Source organism: Pinus tabuliformis, chromosome X (genome assembly GCF_031772625.1).
Source record: "Pinus tabuliformis cultivar Carrire ecotype Pingquan chromosome X, CPIR1, whole genome shotgun sequence".
Classification (NCBI taxonomy): Eukaryota; Viridiplantae; Streptophyta; class Pinopsida; order Pinales; family Pinaceae; genus Pinus; species Pinus tabuliformis.
The window spans coordinates 359043463-359066408 of record NC_142308.1 but is presented as its reverse complement, the minus strand read 5'-3'; the positions used below and the strand labels follow the sequence as shown (position 1 = coordinate 359066408).

Here is a 22946-nt window from a genome sequence, read left to right as displayed (position 1 = left end):
TAATTGAGAAATGTGAAAATTTTCTAGAAACTCACACGGATCGAATTGGAGATGATCTCAACCATCGATTAAGTTTTAATCTTGGTCGTTGGAGTTCCAACTGGAGATTATAAGAAGAGGTTGATGGGTAGATGGAGAAAGACACATCACAGTGAGTGAGAGCTAGTAGTGCAAGTTCCTTGGGCAAGTTCGAGCTGACCAACAACAGAGTTCGAGCTAGAGAGAAGACGCAGGGTTAGAGAGGGGCATAGGAAGTGATCTAGAGGAAGATTTTCCAGTTCTGGAGAGGCAAGAGAGGAGGCCGAATTATTTCTCTAGGAGGCTGCGCAAGGACTGTATAGTGCCTCAAGAAGGCAGTTCAATTTAGCTGGAGAGGAAGTTGTTTCATTTTCTAGAGGTTGGGGGGATTTTCTAGTAGGCAGGAGAGACACTTCCCCAGTCAGCAACAAGCAGGCCAACTTGATTGGATAAGCAGTTCGGCATCCAAATTTATTGTACTCAGAATTCACTGCTACATAATAATAAAATCCTCGGCTATTGCAGTGGTTTTCCCACATTGGGTTTTTCTGAGGACAACTGTCCAAAAATAATTGTGTCATTTTTATATGTGTGTGCCACCATTTCTTAGTTCTTATTTCTTGCTTCCGCAATATTTTTAATTGGTGAAGAAATTGCAGTGTGAATAATTTGTTATTTTGCCGTAAACAAAATAAACAACATAGTTAATTTTTCAGGTAGAAGAATTATTTCCAGTTGCTGTATTTCAAGGTTTTTTCACATCTTGCGATGCCAATCCCTGCAATGCCAACCGATGATGCCAATCCTGCGATGACAATCCTTGCAATGTCAAATGATGCATTGCTAATCCTGCAGTGCCAAATGAAGTCATTGTGTATAGAGTAAGCCACTGTGGAATGTCACAATGCATAGAGTGAGCCAAGAAGCAATGATACGAGCCACTGTGCAATGTTATAAGCCACTGTGCGAGTCTTATAAACAACACGATCCACAAAATATAATCAAATATAATATGCGTGTCACAAATACAAAATATAATATGCGTGTCACTGATAGTCAACAGATCAACGATATTATGCGAGTCACCGGGATGATTTGTACGAATCACAAAAGTATAATGTGTGCAACTTGGGATGATGCAAACCCTCTTTATATAGATTCTCCCTAGACCAAATGGCTATGACCTTTATTGGAGTCGACTTGAGATAATTCTTTACAAATTATTATTTGCCATATAATCATTTGACTTGGATTCATGAAGGGTTGACTTGAGGATTGCTTGTGTGCTATTAAATTAATAAGATCTCTTTTATTTAATTTAACTTTTTCTTTGGGGCTTTTGTTGGAGCAGATGTGTTTCCTTTAGGGAAATTCATCCAGAAGCTGCCCAAATTTCAACAAACAAGATATTAGCCACCACTATCACCTTAATGGCTTCTCTCTAGCTATTTAGTGGTGGATGTTGTCCCAAAGAAATCACCCAACAAGATCTTCAACAAATAAGGGCCTAAGGGTGTTATAAGGTCTAATGGTTATGGAGGAAGGTATTGGCAAGGCCTTGATGGTGTTGATTTTTCAAGTACAATGTAGACTAGTACTTATTTCTGAACATTGATAATTACTTCTGATGATTATGTCTTCTTTTAGCATTTACAACTTCTTCATCAAGCAATTATACTTTAGAAATTCAACCAATAACAATAGAAGAAAAGAAGAGATCACAATGCACAAGAACAAGACAAAATTTACCTTGGGAAAACCCACTTGGGGTAAAAACCCAACAATTCTTTCCTTAGAGAACCAATTCAACAAGAGATATCAAAGTTAAAGCTATGGACAAACTAACCAACAAGATCATCCACCAAGTGTCCAAGTTAGCCCCCTTCCTCAATCTGATTATAATCACATAGATAACAAGGAAGATTTTGGTTTCCTTCTTCACATAGATGTATCTCAAAACTTCGGCCCTCTATCACAGATGCGAACCACAGAACTTCGACCCTCTGTCACAGATGCGAATCACAGAACTTCGACCCTTCTTGCATAGATATAATCACAGTGGTTCGACCTCCTTGATCCACAGAGATTTGGTTTCTTTCACAAAATTGTTTCGGCCTCTTTGCATAGGAAAAGTTCACAGATGTTTGGTCTCCTTATTCCATTGAAGTTTGACTTCTTTACACAAAGGTATACCATAAAAAAGCTTGTCCCTTCCAACAGATATGTCACAGAAAATTCGGCCTTCCAAGAGACTTATATACCTTTGATTTGCTCCTTGACTTGCTTTGTATGTGTAGAGATATATTGCTTATGTTTAGAATGAATTGTTGTTGGAGAGGAGGATGAATGACTTCAATTTACAGCCAATTATGAGGTCGAATGGGTGCCAAAGGAGACTGAGGCAACTTGAGGAGTAGAAGGCCAACTTGGACACTTGGGGCTCCAAATAAAATTTAAATTTTACTTTTAATAAATAATTTGATTTTACAAATGAGCTTGAAGATCATGCTTTACAAGTACATCATTGATAAATATATTAATATGAAGACCGACCATAGCTACAAACTACAACACTCCCTCTTAGCTATTGAGTTATTCATAATGACTATTAAGATAATCTCATGTTGACAAATTCTCTAAGGAAAGATCAAGATTAAGATAAGCATCATCATCAATATTAGAATCACCAACATCAACATAATCACGATTCACCATCAAACAACTATAAACATAGTTTAGGTGAAACACCAGAGGGCTCATGAATGATAAACAAGTTCTCTCTAGAAAGAGATTCGAGTGGCCTCTAGGACTATTCTCCAACCAAGATCTACCAAACACAAGGAGAATATCCTTTGTCAGACCATTCTTCAAACCAAGGTCAAAGTGACACAGGGAGAATGTCTTATATTAGACCATTCTCTCACCAATGTTAAAGTGACACAAGAAGAATGTCAGTTTGCCGGACCATTCTTCAACCAGGGTCTATGTACTTGACACAGGGATAACCCCCCTAATCAGGTCAAAGTACATGACACAGGAAGAATGTCGGTGCATGATGCTATCTAATCTGTCAAACCATTATCCAACCAAGGTCATAATGACATAGGGAGAACTTCTCCAACCAAGGTCATGATGACACGGAGAGAATATCGGACCACTCTCCAACCAAGGTCATGAAGACACGGGGAGAATGTCCATTCATAATGAAGTCTCATCAACTTTCCCTCTCAATGAGAGAGGCAATCTCCACAAGCCCAAGCTTGTCCCAGAAGTACATAAACTTCCCTCTAGAAAGAGGCATCATAAGAATATCAACTATCTGCTTATCAATGGAGATGTACTGGAGCTTCACAACTCCCTTCAACACCATGTCTTGAATGAAGTGATATCTGCTTCGACCTGTCATCATGGGCATCACTAGCACTTGATAAACAATAATCCAACAAATAGCCTCAGAAGTCATATTGCTTCTCAACTTGCCAATCCAACTGCAATATACTTGACCTCTACCATACTGGGTGCAACAGATAATTGCTTCATGCTTATAACGGGGCCCAAAATGAAGCAACAAATTCTTTTTGTCTTTAGCACTCTTTGCCCAAACTAAGTCTGCAGTTGTACTTCTCATCCATGACCAACTGTACCATGTTGGTAACACATGTTGAGCAACACATCTTGGCTCAACCAAAAACTATTATGTTCCCTTCATTATGTTGAGAATTCTAGGGCATTGCAATTAGGTGATTTCTCTTGTAATGATAATTGCTTGTGAATACTTTTGTGTTTCTTTAGATTAGGTTCTTCTCTTTGCTTAGATTATTATAGTGTTCTTCATCGAACAACTACCAAAGCATAAACAATAAGGAGACAAGAGACACAGAATATAGGTGATCAGTCAGGGCCAAAGCCTCTCCAACTTGAGAGGAAAACCCAAAACAAATTTTTCTTCTTATAGAGACTTCAATTGACGAATACCAAAACAAAGACCCTTGACAACCTCTCCAAGACCAAGTCACAAGCCTTCTTGATTCAACTCCTTCCTTGAGTCAACGATGGTCAAACTTCTTCCTTCTCCCACTAGCTTGGCTGTCCTTCAAATTTTGGTCCCTTGGATCAGATCTGCGACTCTCGACCCTACTTCAGAAACCCTAGCACATGTGGTTGACTAACTTTTGTGTCTTGTTTTTCCTTCACTTGGATGGTATGAATTCCTACTACAATTCGGCTTGTAGACTTGTTTAGTTTTCCTCCTTGATTGGGCCTCTTGGACAACAGTGATATCTTCGACCTTTTCTGCAGTAGGTGGCACTTCTTTCCTTTGCACGTGTGGAGGTATTTAGCCTTAAACAAATCCAAAAACAACTCGGCTTTTTTTTCTTCTTGCTTTGTTGGATGAGATAGCTCTTCTTGTGATTTTCACTTTCTTTTTCTATTCTTCTTGTGCTTGATCAAATGAGTCTTCAAATGGAGGCTGAGTCCTCTTTATATATAGTGGAATATCACTCAAAATAAGCCGACTTTTCCTTGCACATAGGTTGACATGCTTGTCTAGAAACATCTTCATCCTTTTATAAGGCCAACATGAGTAATAGCTTGTGACAAGGTCTTGGAGGGTTATTAACACAATCAAAATTACTTTTTACAATATGTAACATGTCTTCAATACATGACATTGACTTCCTAGACTTTATGACTTGATGACCAACCCTAAAGGCTCACAATGGGAGCCTTAACTATAAAATAAAATTCCTTGAGCATGAAACCCATGACTCAAGCATTACAACATAATTTTTTTTTTTCTTCTTTTCATCAATTACATGAAATCATGATTACACATGTCATTATGAAGACCGGACCTAGTTACATTTTTCAACACATTAGATCACAAATGCTTTTCGGACGCCCAAACTAGGTGCTCCCTCTCAGACATAGACATGTCCTTCTGTGGTAGTTCAGGCTGCTCCTTCGGCCATCGTCGTCCTTCAGTGTATCAGCGATCAATGATAATCCATCATCTCGAACTCAGATGTCAACTCCCTTTGAAGTCTTCAGTGAGCTTTTCTACTCACAAGCTCAGAGGTCAACTCCCTTTGAAGTCTTCAATGAGCTTTTCTACTCACAAGCTTGAGGTAGCTCTTATGTACACTTCTTCCTCAATTATTGAGGAAAGCAGTTTCTACATCAACTTGGTGTGATCTTCAACAAAAATGATAATAGAAGTGTACCTCACATCAGGGACAAATGTCTTGTCGTGATACTCTCCCTTTTACTGGGAGAACCTTCTATTGCTAGTCCTTGTAGACACCATGATTAAGGCATACTTCAAGCTTGTTGATCTAATCACTCCTTCTGAGTTCATATCTCATCTTGTACAATAAGTCATGATTCTGGGAAAGTCCTCTTTCGTTGCTTTGCTCTTGCACTTCTTCAACCGACCTGTTAAAGCCGTGGCAACCTTTACTATGTACCTGTAATCCTCATTAGGAGGCCATGGAAGAACAATTACAACCAAGCAAAGATCTCAAAGACAAGAGACTAACTAATAGTAAAATGACAACAATAGTAATAAATTAATAATCAAACAAGAGAGATATAAGATACTTATCTAAAAAAAATATTAGCTTCCTCTTGATCTAATCCTTCGTGCAAATGACATCATTCCTTCCGTTCACAAGCTAGGGTTACATCATTCAACGAAAATATGGAACCAGGTCTAACTCTAGGGTTTTATCCACAAACCCTAGAGCTTTCTTATCAAGAATTCTAAATTTCTAGGGTTTACTAAATAGTTCTGAGAAAGGCTCTATATTTTATGTGGGGAACCCCATTAGCTCCCTCTTACTCCTAGCCTGCTTGCAGTAATTCTAGTAAAAAAAGTCCTTATCACTAGCTACTAAATCTTTTGAAGAATCATTCTTGGATTTCTTCTGATGAGGATGCTCATCATCATCATCATCATCGTTGTTGTTTCTCTTCTTATTGTTTGATGCTTCAGGACAATTATTTCTATAATGTCCAAATTTGCGACATCCAAAACATTGGACTTTTGACAAGTCTCTCTTTCCTTGTGAATTGGATCTTCTACCTGCATTTTTATTTTGAGTGCCAAACTTCTTCTTTCCATTATTCCTTCTAGATCTCGCAGCAAAAGCTTGAGATTCTCCTTCATTAAGACTATGTATCTTTGTTAATTTTAGTTAACAGTGGTATGTTCTAGCTTGTAACAATTACTTCAATGTCCTTTTAGCAACCCAATGACAATTTCCAATTTAGTTTCCAGTAGCAATCACATTAACCATTCACATTGATAGTAAATGTAGATAGAACATAAATAATAAATGTAGACGACAATCCAAGACAAGAGAACACTAGATTTGGCGAATGCCAGGGAAAAACCCTTTGATCAATTCTTCTTATTATAAAGATCAAGTGTTCAGCAGAGAGAGTACAATAAAGTCAAAATAGATGTCCAAAACAACCCTGTCAAAATATGCAATTCTGCTCTCAGTCAACAACAGTCAAATCAGCCCTAACCAATCAATGGTGCAACAACAAATAGTCCACAAAAGAGCTTGGTCAAACTTGGTCAAATGTGGTTTGATCAGCTGGTCAAGATGCTTTGAAAACAATCCCAAAATTGCTCATTAAACTCAGTTAAAGTCAAAGCCAAATTTGCTGCAGAAACCCTAGTTGCAGGTCTAAAGTCAACACAGTCAAAGTCAATAGAAATCCTCAGATTTTGTGCCAATAAATGCGGTTTGCTGAGATAGAGATCCTCCCAAAAAATCGAAGTCAAAAGGTGCCCAGAAAGTCAAAGTAAACGTTGGTCAATCCTTGGTCGAATTGCAGAAAATTTCAGAAATTTTGGCTCTAATTTTGTTGTCCTTTCTGCCACACGTGTGAAGAAATCAGCTACCCAATGAGGTGTACGAACCAATTGGAGGAGGAGAGAGAAGAATGTGTGAGTTGTGATGATGCCAAATGAGGGAGGAGGTCTCTCTTGTTTATACAAGTTGTTGGGGGGTCAAGAGACATGTCCATTGGGCTCCATGAGCCTACATGATGATGTGGCCGACCTTGACAATTTGCACATGTGTGAGCTTGACCTCAAAAACATATTTTTCCTTATCCAAATTTGATGATCTTTAGGTCGATTTTGGTCCTCTCTAAAAGAAGAATTCAATGCAATAATCATTTCCATCAAATGAGTTGTCTAAAGTGGAATTTGGCCCTAGTTGCCAATTTTAACAATCTTTCTTTTAGCTATAAGCCTAGATTCCTCTTGAGTGCAAGAGGCCCATAATTCCTGGAAGCTTGGAGTATCCTTTCTAGCACAAATGCCGTCTGCAAATGAATCTCATAACTTTGGTAGGCCATTGATTGCTGTAGTAATTATTTCAGATTCAGAAATAACTTCGCTAATGCTTTATAGCTGATCTCTTATGTGAGCAATTCTCGTGAAGTAGGAAGCCACAGGTTCATCCATTGACATTTTTGTATCACAAAGTTGATTCCTCAAAGATATCTTTTGACCAATGTTGTTGATTGAATACAAATAAACAAGAGCATCATAAACTTCCTTTGAAGTAGCCAATTCTAAATCAAATGGAATTAGATGTTCCTTAAGAGATTCGAATAGAATTCTTAAAGCTTTAACCTCTCCCTTCCTAAACTTTGCTTTCAAATCATCATCATCATCTTCATTTGGTTGAGGTACTTTCCCTTGGATATATTGCAGAAGTTCATGTTCTTCTAAGACAAGATCAATCCTCTTCTTCCATGCTTTGAAGTTAGAGGCTCCTTCAAGTTTGTTGACTTCCTTGCAAGTGGGAGCCATTTGCTTAGAAGTCTTGGACATAGAGATAAGAGACTTATTCCTTGAGAGAGAGATATATTCAACGGGATGTGATCTTCAACTTTCTTCATTCACCAAAGCTCTGATACCATGTTGATTTTTCAAGTACAATGTAGACAAGTACTTGTTTCTGAACACTAATAATTACTTATGATGATTATATGTCTTCTTTTAGCATTTACAACTTCTTCAGGTACAATGTTCAACAATTCTTTCCTTAGAGAACCAATTCAACAAGGGATATGAAAGTCAAAGCTATGGACATACTAACCAAGAAGAGCTTCCACCAAGTGTCCAAGTCAACCCTCCTCAATCTGATTATAATCACAGAGATAACAAGGAAGATTTTGGCTCCCTTATTCATAGATGCGAACCACAAAACTTCTGCCCTCTGTCATAGATGCGAACCAAAAAATTTTGACCCTCTGTCACATATATGAATCACAGAACTTTGACCCTTCTTGCATAGATATAATCACAATGGTTTGGCCTCCTTGATCCACAAAGTTTGGTCTCTTTCACAAGACTATTTTGGCCTCTTCGCACAGGAAAAAGTCACAAATTTTTGGTCTCCTTATTCCATTGAAGTTCGGCTTCTTTGCAAAAAATGTATACCATAGAAAAGCTCGACCCTTCCAAGAGATATGTCACAGAGAAAATTCAGCCTTCCAAGAGACTTCTATACCTTCGATTTGCTCCTTGACTCGCTTCGTATGTCTAGAGATATTGCTTATGTTCAAAATGAATTGTTGTTGGAGAGGAGGACAAATGACTTCAATTAATAGCCAATTATGAGGTCGAATGGGTGCTAATGGAGACAGAGTTGCCTTGAGGAGTAGAAGGCTAACTTGGACACTTGGGGCTCCAAATAAAATTTAAATTTGACTTTTAATAAATAATTTTATTTTACAAATGAGCTTGAAGATCATGCTTTACAAGTACATCAATGATAAATATATTAATATGAAGACCGACCGTAGCTATAAACTTCAACAAATGGTTGTGATAAGAGACATAAGCAATCAAGCTCACTTTCCATCAACCCTAATGGACTAGAAGAGAGCTGCTATAAACTATGGTTTTATTAATATGTATGTTTATAGCATGCAAAAGCATGTAACAACCAAGAAATATCCTCGAAGGGATAGATTCAATAAATTATCAAAGGCTATCAAGAAATAAGACAAAGAAAAGGAAACTTTTGTAGTTTTTAATGATTTAATATGCGTAAAGCAACAATAAAAGCCTGGACCTCAATATTAATTTGGAGACAAAAATGCAATCAATGCTAGATTTGGCCTTTTCAATTCATTAAATGTAATCTTTATCAATAGAATAATGACATATAGATGCAAAATTACTAGAACATGCAAATTAAAACCAAACCTAACCCTAACTACCAAGAAATTAGGAAAAGAAGTAGAAATTTAAGATGATCACCACAACTAGACTAGTGCTTTCTTTTAATTGGGCAATGGAATCAAGTAGGGCAAGCTCTATGATAGGGGGCCTTCGATGAAGAGGTTGGAACTAAATTTCTTCTCTTAGCAACCCCAACAACTTCTTTACATAGGAGATTTAAGGTTAAGGTATGCATGAACCAAGTTTCTTTGATGTATCCTTGCAAGATTTTTTTACCATAAATAATCAAGATTTCAAGAAAGTCATTGCCTTTTTTATTATGGCACAAATAGAAACCCTAATTTTAGAAATATGGCATGCAAAATGGAAGATAATAGCAATAAAGTTACACAAATTCAACAAGAATCACTTCATCATTTGCAAACTAGTCTCTTCTTGCAAAAATCTCCCTCCCAAGACAAATGACACCATTAGATGTCCATTGTGTCCAAGAGAACTAGTGCACACTCGTTAAGACAAAGAGAGGAGTGAGTGAAAATGTGATGATGCTAAATGAAAGTAACTTCCCTTTATTTATATGAGGGAAAGGAAGTCACTTTTCATATTTTTACAATAAAGCCTTAAAAGTTTGCTTAGAGCATTCAACTAAGCCTAAAAGGTCACAAGCTAACCTTAAGATAGCTTTAAAACCTAAGTCACCTGACACGGGGACACAGGACATGCAGGACACGGAAATTCGAGTGTCCGACACGGGCATGTAGACCCCCCGGAACAAGACACTTAGGACACATTATATATTATTTTATTAAAAAATATATAAATATATTAAAAATTAATACTAAATAGATATTTCTTACACAAATTTTCATTCACGATACAAATTTAGACATAGATCTGGATTCTACATTGTAAATTTAAAATTTGTAAGTTGTACATTGTAACATTATGCATACAAATACAATTTTGACATTCTTTAATGATCCAATATGAGAGACAAGAAACTGCACTTTTCTCATTAAGTCATCAAAATCAAAATGTGTTACATAGGTAGACCGTAGTAGCATGCCAATGGCAAATAGAAATAGAAAATTCAAAACAACCACAAGGTAGTAGGTAGCTCATGAGTCATCAATCATTATCATCATCAAAATCAACATCACTATCATGGTCACCAATGCTCTTCTCTGCTGCATCCTCCTCCACTATATCCAATGTAATCTTTGCATCTGCTAGTGTGGAGGATGACCCCTCAAGAGTATCACCATCATCAAAAGTGACAGGCTCTAGCACTAGGTCATTAAGATCCAAGTTGGCCAATGCCAACTCAACACTGTTGTCCAAACAAATATCATCAGGAAAGACATCCCACATCTTTGTCTTTCTCTTTAACCACTCATCCCTCTGCCTGTAAATAAGATGAAGGTTGGTGTGCACATACATCATTGTCTCTGCCCTGGACTGCTCAAGCTTGCTCTTCCTGACACTATACAAATTCCCATATGTGCAACAATTCCTCTCGCAACATGAGGATGAAGTCACCTGAGAGAGGAGCCTCATGGCTAACTGCGGTAGAGGAGGGCTTGTTGCCCCATGAGTTGCCCACCCAAAATAGGGCTTCTTAGCCCCCTTGTCACTAATCACATCATAGCTTGCAAATCGCCCAGTGCCATTGGAAAACTCTGCAAAGGCATCCTCCACCTCATCAAGGGATGTTCTATCCTGAAATATCCGCCTCAATGCATCCTTCCTCCCTTATAAATTTCACCATCCATGTGAGGAGGGAATATGCGCGAAGGTCCACCATTCAGCCACTCGTGGTTGTAGTATTTTGGGTTCAATAAGTGAGCCAAACAATGCAAAGGTGTGCAATTCTTGTCCCATCTCTTAACAAGAATATCCTGTATGGTGGTGAAGAAGGTCTCTAATGATGTCTCATACTAAGGGCACTCACCCTGTAAAATAATGGTCCTCACAGACTCAATCATGGAATCCCATCCCTCATAAACCTCTCCTAGGTTAGGTTGGTCTATATCTGCAGATCGTAGCAAAGCAATGATAGGGTCCATGATCTTAATAGTGAGGTCTACCCTCTCCCACCAAGCATCATCTAACACTGTTTCCTTGACTCTTTTTTAGGCTACGTGATCTGTCTTTTTCCAAAAAGACCAAAACTCTGAAATAACCATGGCCCCAAGATTGGTCTTGACCTCCCTCAACTGTGTTAACACGATGAATGAAGAGGCAAATCATGTATCTGCAATATTCAACAATGATAGATGTGTGTACTCTAGGACACACTCCAGGACACATTGGACATGAGAATCCCACGTTCCAAGACACGTTGGACACGAGAATTAGACACGTGTCCTAGAGAATCGTGTCCGATTCGTGGGATTCGAGACACGAGGGGGGGAGGATGAATCTGGTTTCTTAGTTTAAAACATAAGAAATACATCAAAAAATCCAATATGTGTGGGAATAAATGCTGTCCAACATGATGCCATCCTCCTAGAGTGGACATCTCCATTAAGCAAGTGAGACAATGGGTCTATGAGTGCTCGTCACTCCGGTACATCATCAAAGTGGATGGGTACATATCTAAGTAACATCTCTTCCACCATGAGGGCATCATCAATGAGGCTCACATCATCCTTTTAGGGCATGTAGGGATGATATGGCTACCTTAGGGGTAAGCATTGGCATCTAGGCATGGTGTGCTAGCCCTCGCGAATCATTTTTGTGATCTCCATCATTATCTAGGCTCTGGAACAAGGCAACGTAAATCAAATGGGATCAAGGCCATCTTGGGGGCGTCTTGGCTCCATCCGGGCACATCATCAAAGAAGCCAACCCCTTGGCTTCCTACCTCAATGTTTCAACATCTTGAGACATAGCAAGGGGCATACAACCATGTGGAGGCTTCTCAAAGCCCAAAGTTCATTTTAGGAGGGTAATGTTGGGGATACAAGGGAGGTCCAACATCTCTAAGTACTATATAATGAGAAGAGGGGGTAATTGTGGAGGCATGAGCCCCTTTCTTGGGTCTTCTTTATCCACCCATTTGGTGCACCTTTTACTTTAATGATTTATCTTTCTTTCTTGCATAGCTTAAGAAACCTAGTTTGCTTTATGCTTTTCCAATACCCCTTAAAGATGTAGTAGTTGCTCGCTCGTTGAGGTTGGGACATTTAAGAGTTCCTCGTAGATAGAGCATAAGATGCTAAGGGACTAGGTGATGGTAATGGCTAATGGTGTTATCCTAGTTCGTGATGACTGGTGTATTGCTTGCCCCCCCTGCCAACCGATTTTCTTTTGTCTTTGGCTTATGGTGTACATTACTAGAAACAAAGTCTTTATGTTCCCCATTGGCATATCTAAGAGGGCAAGTTTGTTTTAAATGGGACTACCCCCTTAAACCATGTTGAGAGCATATATGCAAATTGTTGATTTTTCAAGTGCAATAGATACAAGCAGACATTTATGAAATATTGATAATTACTTCTAATGATGTAGATATTGTTTTAACTTTTAACACTTCTAGTTTATCATTAAGCAATTACACTTAAAAAATTCAACCATAATGCACAAGGACAATAGAGATCACAATGCATAAAGACAACATAATATTTACCCTGGGAAAACCTACTTGGGGGAAAACCCAACAACCTTTTCCTTAGACAAATTCTTCAGCTCAACAAGAGATACACCTAATTCTGCTAGTCAACTATGATGGTTAAATTGACCAACCATGCTATGGTCAAACTTGCTTGAACAACCCTCTTGTCAAGTCAATATTTTTCCCAACAAATTCTGTCCTCTTTGATCTGCCTAGGCTGAATTTTTAGCCTCCTAGAATATGCCCATAAACTTGTCCCTACAACCTAGAATATGCTGCCCAGAAATTACAGCCCAGAAGTTTGACCTGCTGCCTAGAATATACCTAGAAAGCCACACGTGCGAAGTAGAGAGAGAGATATGCTTGAGATGAATTCATCCTTCTTCTTTGCTAGGATGCCCAGAATATGTCTTCTTGTGTGTGAGATCGAATGGTTCCTTGTGGAGGAGGTCGAATGCTCTATATATAGTGTTCTACTTGTCCAAATGGGTGTATCTTCACTGGGGTCGACTTGACAAGTTTGGAGCCAAAAATTTAAAATTTAAAATTCAAAATTTTCTCTTTTGATACAGACCTGAAGAACATGTCTTACATTCTCATTGTATATTTCAAGGGCTAAAATATAAATTATGAAGACCGACCATAGCTACAAAAATTCAACACTTCCCTTAGCTAGGGAGGTATTCATAATGACTATCTAGATGTTCTCATGTTGATAAATTTCTCCAAGAAAAGGTAGGTTATAACAAATCATCAATATCGACATCATCCAATTACCATAATTTGGTCAACAACTGACACATAGTAAAAGAATAGCATCAACAAGTTACCATAATCTAATCAGTACCTTTGACCTATGGTGTATCCTCGCCATAATCCTGGTCGATACTTTTTACACATGGTACATCTTTAGCATCAACTAGTCACCATGATTCTGGTCGACGTCTTTGACCCATGGTGTTGAAAAATCAAGTGCAACTAGATTAGGGTGATTTCTCTTACTTTGATAACTGCTTGTAATGTCTTTTACTTGATGTACTTTGTAGTTAACTTCTTCTTTACTTGATTATTAGTAGTGTTCTTATCCTCAAACAACCACCAAACTATGAAGATCAATGAGATAAGAGGACCCAAAATGTAGGCTGCAAGCTAGGGCCAAAACCTCTCCTCTTGAGAGGAAAATCAACAAGAATTCTTCTCTTTTTATAGAATCTTCAAATGACGAATTCCAAGACCTAAGACCCTTGAGTCAAACCTATTCTTGATGAACTTGTTTCTCACAAAGTCTACCCCAAGTCATCTTGCTTCCGAACTTCAGATTTCGGCTTCACTTTAGATTCTCGACTTCTGTTTCAGGTTTGCACTTTTCGACCCTCCTGTAATCTCTATAGCTTCGCACGTGTGATTGATTTTAGGGTAGATTTGAGACCTTCTCTCCTTCACTTGTATAGGTTTCCTTTCCTTGAGTTTTCGGCCTGCAAACTTGATTGGGATGACACCAAATTTCGTCTTCCAATGTTGACTGCAATGATTCCCTAACTCTTTGCACATGTGGGAGATGTAGCCCTAAAATAGTGCCTGAAATTCCAGTCTTTCTCCTTTTATGTTGTCCTCTTCTTCACTGACTATAAGGCTTCCTTTTTCCCCTGTGATTGAACTTATTTCTTGCTTCCATGCACTTCTTGGATACTCTCTTGATGAGGTCGAGTGCTCTTTACATATAGGCTTCTTTATGAGGCTCGAACAACCCTAATGAGCCCAACTTCACTGCTTGAAGGCCGACTTGTTTCTTATAGGCAGACTTGGTCTTGGAGGGAATCCTTTGACTCTCTTTGACTTACAAGAATTCCCTTTACATGATACAAAGTGCTCAATGTGGTCTTTCATATATCACAATGACTCAATTGACTTCTTGACCCTATGACAAACCCTAAAAGCACTCAATGGGTGCTTGACCTACAAATAAAATGACCTTGAGCATGAAACCCATGCTCAAAAATAATAATGACTTACCTATTTCAACACTCCCTCTTAACTAGGGAGGTATTCATAATACATACAAGGTACTTGGACATTCTCATACTGAAGAATTCTCATAAGAAGAGTTGGATTGGTAAGCCATCTCATAAGCTATTTATTCAGCTTATAGCAAAATGCATCTCATCATATTAACCAACATTGTCATATGGCAAGGCCTTGACTAACAACTCTATCTCTCCACTAGATTAGAGCACAATGCTGGGGAGACAATGACTAATAGACGCCATCATCATTGTCTCTGAAGGCACATACCACACCCGAATGTTCATAAGGTATGCCCTTCTAGGACCATTCCCATCTTGGATTTACACATCCTCATGGAATTTTCTCTTTGATTACTCTTACTTATTGGATGCCCTACCTCATCCTTAAAGGGTATCAGTATCAGTCTTAGATGCTTACCTAATCCTCCATTCTTTCTTCATAAAGAAGACAAGAATGATGTGTCTATCTCTCCCTCTCAACTAGGGAGGACTTACTCATTCCTACAAAGGGAATATACCCAAGCTCCCTCTTAACTAGGGACTTGTTACCAACAACAACTATTTGCTCTTTAGTGGAGATCATGGTATTATCAACTGCTTGTAGGGCTTCTCCTTTCGGCATCATGTCATGAACTTCAACTTCTTCATCATGGAGCCTTCTTCTTCTTCTAGAACTTCTTCATAGGGCATCGACTATCTTCTCCATCACTTCCCTTCAACGAAACATTTTGTTGAACCAATAGTCATGTCATCCTTTTCTTCATCAGGAAGTTATCTTCTAGTCCATGTTTGGCTATTTTTCCTTTCAAGATCTTCCATCCAATCTCATGAATACTAGTTGTAGGTGACTTTCTACAACCCTTCTTTCGGTAGGCTTGTTTCAACCCAACCAGATGCTTTCTCAAAAATCAAAATGAACATTAAATCAAAGTTACCTCTTTATGGTGGCCTTTTGTCACGACATCAACTTTTTGCAACATCAACATCTTGCACATGTATGAATCTATCTCCAAGACATACAATACCAAGGTTCTTCTTTTTCCAGCATACACGTCGTGGTCTTCATACCTTTTCCATGGAGATGTGATAGCTAATCCTTCTAGTTATCAAATGTTGATCACTTATCTTATCTTAGGTGACTATAGATACATCTTTCACAAACTCTTCTTTCACCTTTCTTTGCATATTGCTTCCTCAAGATCTTTTATACATAGTTCCTTTATCATAGGAACCATGATTTCCAACCACCTCATGTTTCTTTATGAAGTCATATTATGTTGATTTCATCTTGTCAATATATAGAAGAGTTCAACGCACATTATCTACATGCCTTCATGCATCATTCTAATGGAAGAGTTTCTTCTTGTTTCATCATGCTCATGAAATAAATCATTTTATCTATAACCATATGATGACTTTATCTATTTATTACCAAATATATACATACCTCTTCCTTCATGTGGTCATCTAGACTTCCTTTTGCAACTTCCTTTTCTTGCTTGAAAATGAAAAATGTTTCAATCAACTTGACATGTTGCACTCTTCTATCACCATATCTTCATCCTTCTAACCAATGGATCCCACACAAGGTGGAATGTAGACTATCAGCGAGACACTTGCTTCTTCTAAGTAGAGGTGAATCTTCTAACAAAGATTCCAATGGAGGATCTTGATGATCCTTATTCTGCAAATGCTTCTTCCTAATGATGATGATGTATGATGATCTATCTTTTGTCTTTGCTAGATGACTTCAATTATATAAACTGCTGCTTCGATTATCCTTTTATGCTTCTAATGAAGATGCTATGAGCTACTTCCTTTCTATCATGTACTATGACTACTTCAACCATATAGACTTCTACTTTGGCTAACCTTCCATACCTCTATGATGATGTCATCTCAATCTCTGCTGTAATGCATCCTATCATACTTGTGATGCTTTCTCTCATAACAACTATCTTCTACAAATTGAAAGAACTAAGTATATGATGTTATCATAGTCATAGCAGTGTTTTTAAAACCGGAACCATTGACCGGACCGGTCCACCTAATGCACTGGTTTACCAACCGGAACCGGTCTAACCGGGACTGGTTTGGTCTAAACGAACCGGTTTTAGAAAAATACATTAAATAATTATTTTGTAATGAAACAAAACTATTTTTAAGATTTAAAACCATGATTCCAAGCCAATAGAGACAAAATATGCAAAGTTTGCTCATTTATATACCATGTAAAGGTGAATATATCGAAATGGCATCGAGTGCAATGCATATCATCGACAAAATAGCAAAATACATAAGAAATGAGCCTCGAAATGGCCTATAAAGTCCAAAAACGATGTTGCAAGTTATGAGGCCATTGGCCTACTACAAGTCTACAGTGTACACATGATCAAACATAAAGTTCATCACCACTACTAGCCACAGGATCATCATCAGGAGCTACATAGACATCATCTGGTTCAGAGTTTGAGGATGCCTTAGCATGATCTGCAACCTCAGTAGCAATGCCACCAATAACAATAGTAGTGGACCTAATGGAAGCACGAGTTTTTCGACCTGCACGACTAGTGCCTTCCATTGGTTCTTTGCCTTTCGTTGATGCCGCTACTGATCCTAGTTCTGATGCCGCCACAAAATCTGCTTCAGCTCCCGCTAAAGCCATGTCGATATCAAAATTAGCCTCAAACACAGGATCTTCAGTCTCCTCCACCCATTCTGATGTTGGATCAATATCATCCAACACAATGGGATTTAGATCAAGTGCTTTGTTCATCAGTTGGTTCCTCCTCAGTCGAAGGTTGTATTGCACGAATGTTGAAAACGAGATCATTTAATCGTTTTTGTTCCTTAAAGGCTTGGAGAGGGCGTTTTTGGAGGGAAAGCACCCTTAATTTCCCTCTAAAACCCCTAAAATACCTTGGAAAAGCATCACTGTGGGTCCTCGGTGGGCATGGTAGGTAACCGACCGGTTTAGGACCAGTTAGGACCGGTTAGGACATGTTAGGTCAAATTTTTCGCCACACAGCCTATTAAACCCGGTTTTTTCACCGGTTCCAACCGGTGGGCCTACTAACCGGCCGGTTAGACCGGTAACCGGTTAGCTAGGCCGGTTTTTAATACTATGGGTCATAATAGAGGTCTCTCACCTCTTCCTTCTTTGTCTTCTTCTTTTCAAGTTCTATTTCTTTGGTGACATGGGCTTCATTTCTTTCCTTTCTCTTCTTGTTGTCCTTTTTGAGTTTAGGACAATTCCTTTTGAAATTCCCATATTCATTACATTCATAGCTTTAGATTTTAGACATAACAATTTTCTTTTCAAACTTTTTTTGAGGCTCAAATTTTCCAAATTTCCCTTTCTTCCTTGCCTTTGCTGCATATGCTTGTGTTTATTCATTTGATCCAACATTGTTCTTCACCTTTAATCTAGTTTCTTCAATCATGCATAATGACCACAGATCATTGAATGGAGTGGTTTCCTTCTTGACACAAAGTTGCCCAATTCATCTGGTAGTGCATTGAGCACAATGGTGGTCATCTCTCGATCATACATTACTTCTCCTAGCTCTTATAGTAGGTCTTTTATTTGAAATACCTTCATGAAATATAAAGCTACCCCTTCTTCCCTTGAGACTTTCATCTTGTATAGTTCGGTTCTTAACGATATAATTTCGCCTGCAGTGCTTACAAAGAACAATTCCACCAATTTTTCATAGATGTCATTCGATGTCTTCAACTTTGCCACATAGGGAATGAGGGAATCCTTGATTGACTCAATAAGGATTCTTTGAGCTCTTACTTCTTCTTTCATATATTTTGATAGTGCTTGAGATTGCTCTTGAGAACGTTTGGTGATAGAGCCTTTGACATATTCACTAACTTCATTTTATATCAGGATCAAATCCATTCTCATCTTCTTCCATGCAAGGTAATTCGATGACCCAACAAGTTTGTTGTTCTCCTTGCAGAAAGAAGTCATTGTAGATTGAGACATAAAATATAGAATACTTACTTGTCAATTGAAGATGATATCTTCAACTTGATGCCTTCTTGATGATGTTGGCTTCCACTACTCCTATGTTGTTTACCATTGAAGATGCCTCTTTGATGATGATTGCCTTCTTGATGAATTTCTTTCGTCAAAATGTGAGGGAGATCACTTTGATTTCTTTGTTGATGATAAGGTGCTCTTTCTTGCTTCCTTTGGTTGATGATTGTAGAATGTGTAAGCTTCCCAAGAAAATTAAGTGTAGAGTCATTTGAATGGGGGTAGGATATTTGAGATCTTCTTCCTTTCTTCAAGTGTTCATTCCTTCAAGATGATGTGTAGGCTAGTCTTTCTTGATGCTCTTTAGTTCTCCTTGATGATTGTGCTCGACCCTTGTGTATCCTTCTCCTATAGGATGATCTTCAAGTTGCCTTTCCTCGTAGTTGTTATCTTAGCTTTGATACCATGTTGAGAAATCAAGGGCAGCTATATTAGGGTGATTTCTCCTACTTTGATAATTGGTTGTGATAATCTTTTACTTGATGTACTTTGTAGTTAGCTTCTTCTTTACTTTATTATTATTAGTGTTCTTATCATCAAATGACTACCAAACTATGAAGATCAATGAGACAAGAGGACACAAAATGTTCTCTGCAAGCCAGGGCCAAAACCTCTCCTCTTGAGAGGAAAACCCACAAGAATTCTTCTCTTATAAAATCTTCAAATGACGAATTCCAAGACCTAAGAGGCTTGACAAAGACTCCTCCAAGGCCAAGTCAAACCTCTTCTTGATGAACTTTATTCTCACAAAGTCAACCCCAAGTTAACCTGCTTCAGAACTTCAGATTTCGGCTTTACTTTAGATTCTCGACTTCTGCTTCAAGTTTGCACTTTTCGACCCTCCTATAATCTTTGTATCTTCGCACGTGTGACTGATTTTAGGGCAGATTTGAGTCCTCTCCTTTGCGCCTTTAGGTTTCCTTTCTTTAAGTTTTCGGCTTGCAAACTTGATTGGGATGACACCAAATTTTGTTTTCCAAAGTTGACTACAATGATGCCCTAACTCTTCGCACATGTGGGAGATGGAGCCCTAATTTAGTGCGAAAATTTCAACTCTATTACAACGATTGGAAATTATTCTTCTAACTGTAAATTAATTAACAATTTATTTGCCCACTCAAATAATGAATAACTCACAACTGCAATTTTCACCAAATTAAATTCTACGGAAGATAAACTGGAAACTAAGAAAACACTGGCACACACACAAAATTATGACATGATTATTTTTGGACAAAAGTCCCTGGAAAAACCCAACTTGGGAAAACTGGTGCAACAATTGAGGGTTTTTATTATTAAGTAGCAGTGAGAAATTCTGAGTACAATAAATATTGCGAATCTGGTGAATCTATCCAAGAGAAATAGTGGTAAAAATTCTTTGAGCGAAATTACCCTCTCTTCAAGCAATCCCAACACTTGACTACCACTGAAAAGCTAGTCGTCCAACTAGCTGTGCACAGACCCTGCGTCACCCTAGCGCAATCCCTCAAACGCTTTGCCTAAAGCTGCCAATCTAGTTATCTTGCCTCTTGCGAACTGGGAAAATGCTTCTCTAGCCCTCTGGAAAATCTTCCCGACCTCTGGAACTGAAAATGTCTTCCCCTTCAGCTGGATTGAACTGCTCTTCTGAAGCACCTGCGCAGTCCTTGTGTTGCTTCCTAGAGAAAATCTCGACCTCTTCTCTCTCAATTCACGGAACTGGAAAAATTCCTCTGGACTCACTGTCTTTGCCCCTCTGCTTCCTTCTCCTGCTCAAACTCTTTTGGCAATTGATTCTGCTCTTTTGAGAATCAAACTGCCCAAGGAAATCAATCTATATGTGTATCAAGTGTATATTCTCCATCTACCCATTGACCTCCTCTTATAGTCTCGAGTTAGGACTCCAACGATCAAGATTAAAACTTAATCAATGGTTGGGATTATTTCCTAGTTGATCCGTGTGAGTTTCTAGATAATTCTCACCTTTCTCAATTAATACTGATTAATTAACTCCTTTTCCTAAGTTTAGACTTAGGAAATATTTAAAAAGAGGATGATAATCTAATTGCGACACTTCTAGGTGGAATTTCCAGAAACGATTTCTAGGTTATGGAGAACTCCTGTGTTTTAGCCTCTCCACAAAGTTTCGAGACTAAAACACCTTTGATGCTACAAAAACTAACACTCCCTCTTAGCAAGGAAGGTGTTCTAGTGCTGCATTGCCGCTACAACACCCTGTCTCTGTATCACCCTTTTCACGCTGCTGATGTCTAGCCACTGTGACTACCTACCACTACCCACCAACCACTACGCAACTCTGATGCTGTTGACATTGCTAAATTGTTGCCAACTCTCCATTTGTACTACAACTCCCTCTCATTTGTTGCTGTTGCAACTGCAACTGCAACGACTATAATTGAGAAGCATCCTAAACATTGAATCATTTGTGTCTTTGTTGCATTTGTCTCCTAAGTCTTGACTGCTACTAGTCTCTGCACTGTCCACTGAAGAATCTGCGTTGTTTCTAACTCTGCTACTGAGCATCCTGCCTTGCTGTCAACATTGCATTGCGCTCCTCAGCACATGACTGCAACTGTCAATTTGGATCCTAACTGCATCACTCAAAATGATCCATCATGCTACTGAATACTGTGGGACCTTGTAGCAAGGTAATGATCCACGAGGACGACACCTCAATGGACCTTGCTCGTCCTCTGCAACTTTGGGACTATAACTCCATATCGCACCACCTCACTCCTAGAGGTATAGCTGCACACATGGCAAAATCTTCCTCCAGCCTGGAGGACAACTTGTCTGTCTCTATAGACGCTGCTGCATGGTCATACTTCTCCTGCTTATCCTTCTTCCTAAAAGGGCACTGCATACCGTAGTGGCTAAGCTCACCACACCTAAAGCACTTGACCTTAGATAGGTTCCTTTTCTTCTTCTTCGCCCTTGGTCCCTAACTGGGACCCTTTGATGCTAGGGCCACATTCTCCTCCTCCTTCTCACCCTTGACACCCTTGATGTTGCTCCTGTTGATGGTGCTTTTCAGTAGAGCTCGCCTCAACTCCTCTTGCTATAGGTCTGACCACATCCTGTCCCATCTAGGCAATGCGTCTTTGCCCGAGATATTTTGGACAAACACTTACCACTCCTTTGAGACACTGTTCAGTGCCAACCGTACAAGCTCTGTTGGTTGAGGTGCCTCCCCAACGACTGCAAGTTGATCTTGGACCTCCTCAATCCTAGTGAGGAAGGAATCTATTCCTTCACCCTTCTGCATCTTGATGCTCCTGAGCTTTTCCTGCAGGAACATCTTCTGCCGCTCGAAAACGTTATGATATAGCTAGACGGGAGCATCCCACATCTCTTTGGCAATACCTTTGCCTGATATATGTGAAGCAACATGGTCTTAGACTCCATCCAGGATCAACCTCTTCTCCTTCGTCATTTCCTTCCTGGACTCCTTCAGCTGATCTGTATCCTAAGGAACTGCTACTACATTATCCACATAGGCTTTTAGGCCATATTCATCCAACAGGAAGGACATCCTAGCCTTCTAGATGACAAAGTTGGAGGCTCCCTCCAACCTATCTCGATCTCTAAGCCCAGCTGTGGCCATCTCTAAATATGGTTGAAAATCGCCCTCTTTCTCGTTGCTCAGCTGCTGAGTCTGCTACACGCACTCCCTTATGGAGTGAGAAACTCTGCTCACAGCTTTTGCGAATCTGTAACTGAAAAATCAAATTTTTAGAACTCGAAATCCCTTGAGAGAAATTTCCCTCTGTGTGTGCCTTTCTCTTCCACCCAACGCTGATTTTGCTACTGCAAATTGCTGCGAAACCCTTTTGCGACCAAATAAGGAATCTGCTCAGCGAAAATTACTACGCTGTTGCTCTTTCTGCCTGCTGGAATCATTGAATCTGGCAAGCGAAATTTTTCTGCCAACCTGCACTGAAAAAATCGATCTGCCCAAGCAACTCGCATTGCCCGGCTTAGGCTTTGCGCAACCTTCAAAAATTCGTCCTTCTGCTCCCTCAG

The 22946-nt window shown here is 39.0% G+C and overlaps 1 protein-coding gene across 1 annotated transcript in view; it reads left to right on the top strand.

The window, feature by feature from the left end:
* Window positions 1–22946, top strand: part of LOC149139982 (protein MRG1-like) — a 353221-nt gene that overhangs the window by 5948 nt on the left and 324327 nt on the right. The window lies entirely within an intron of this gene.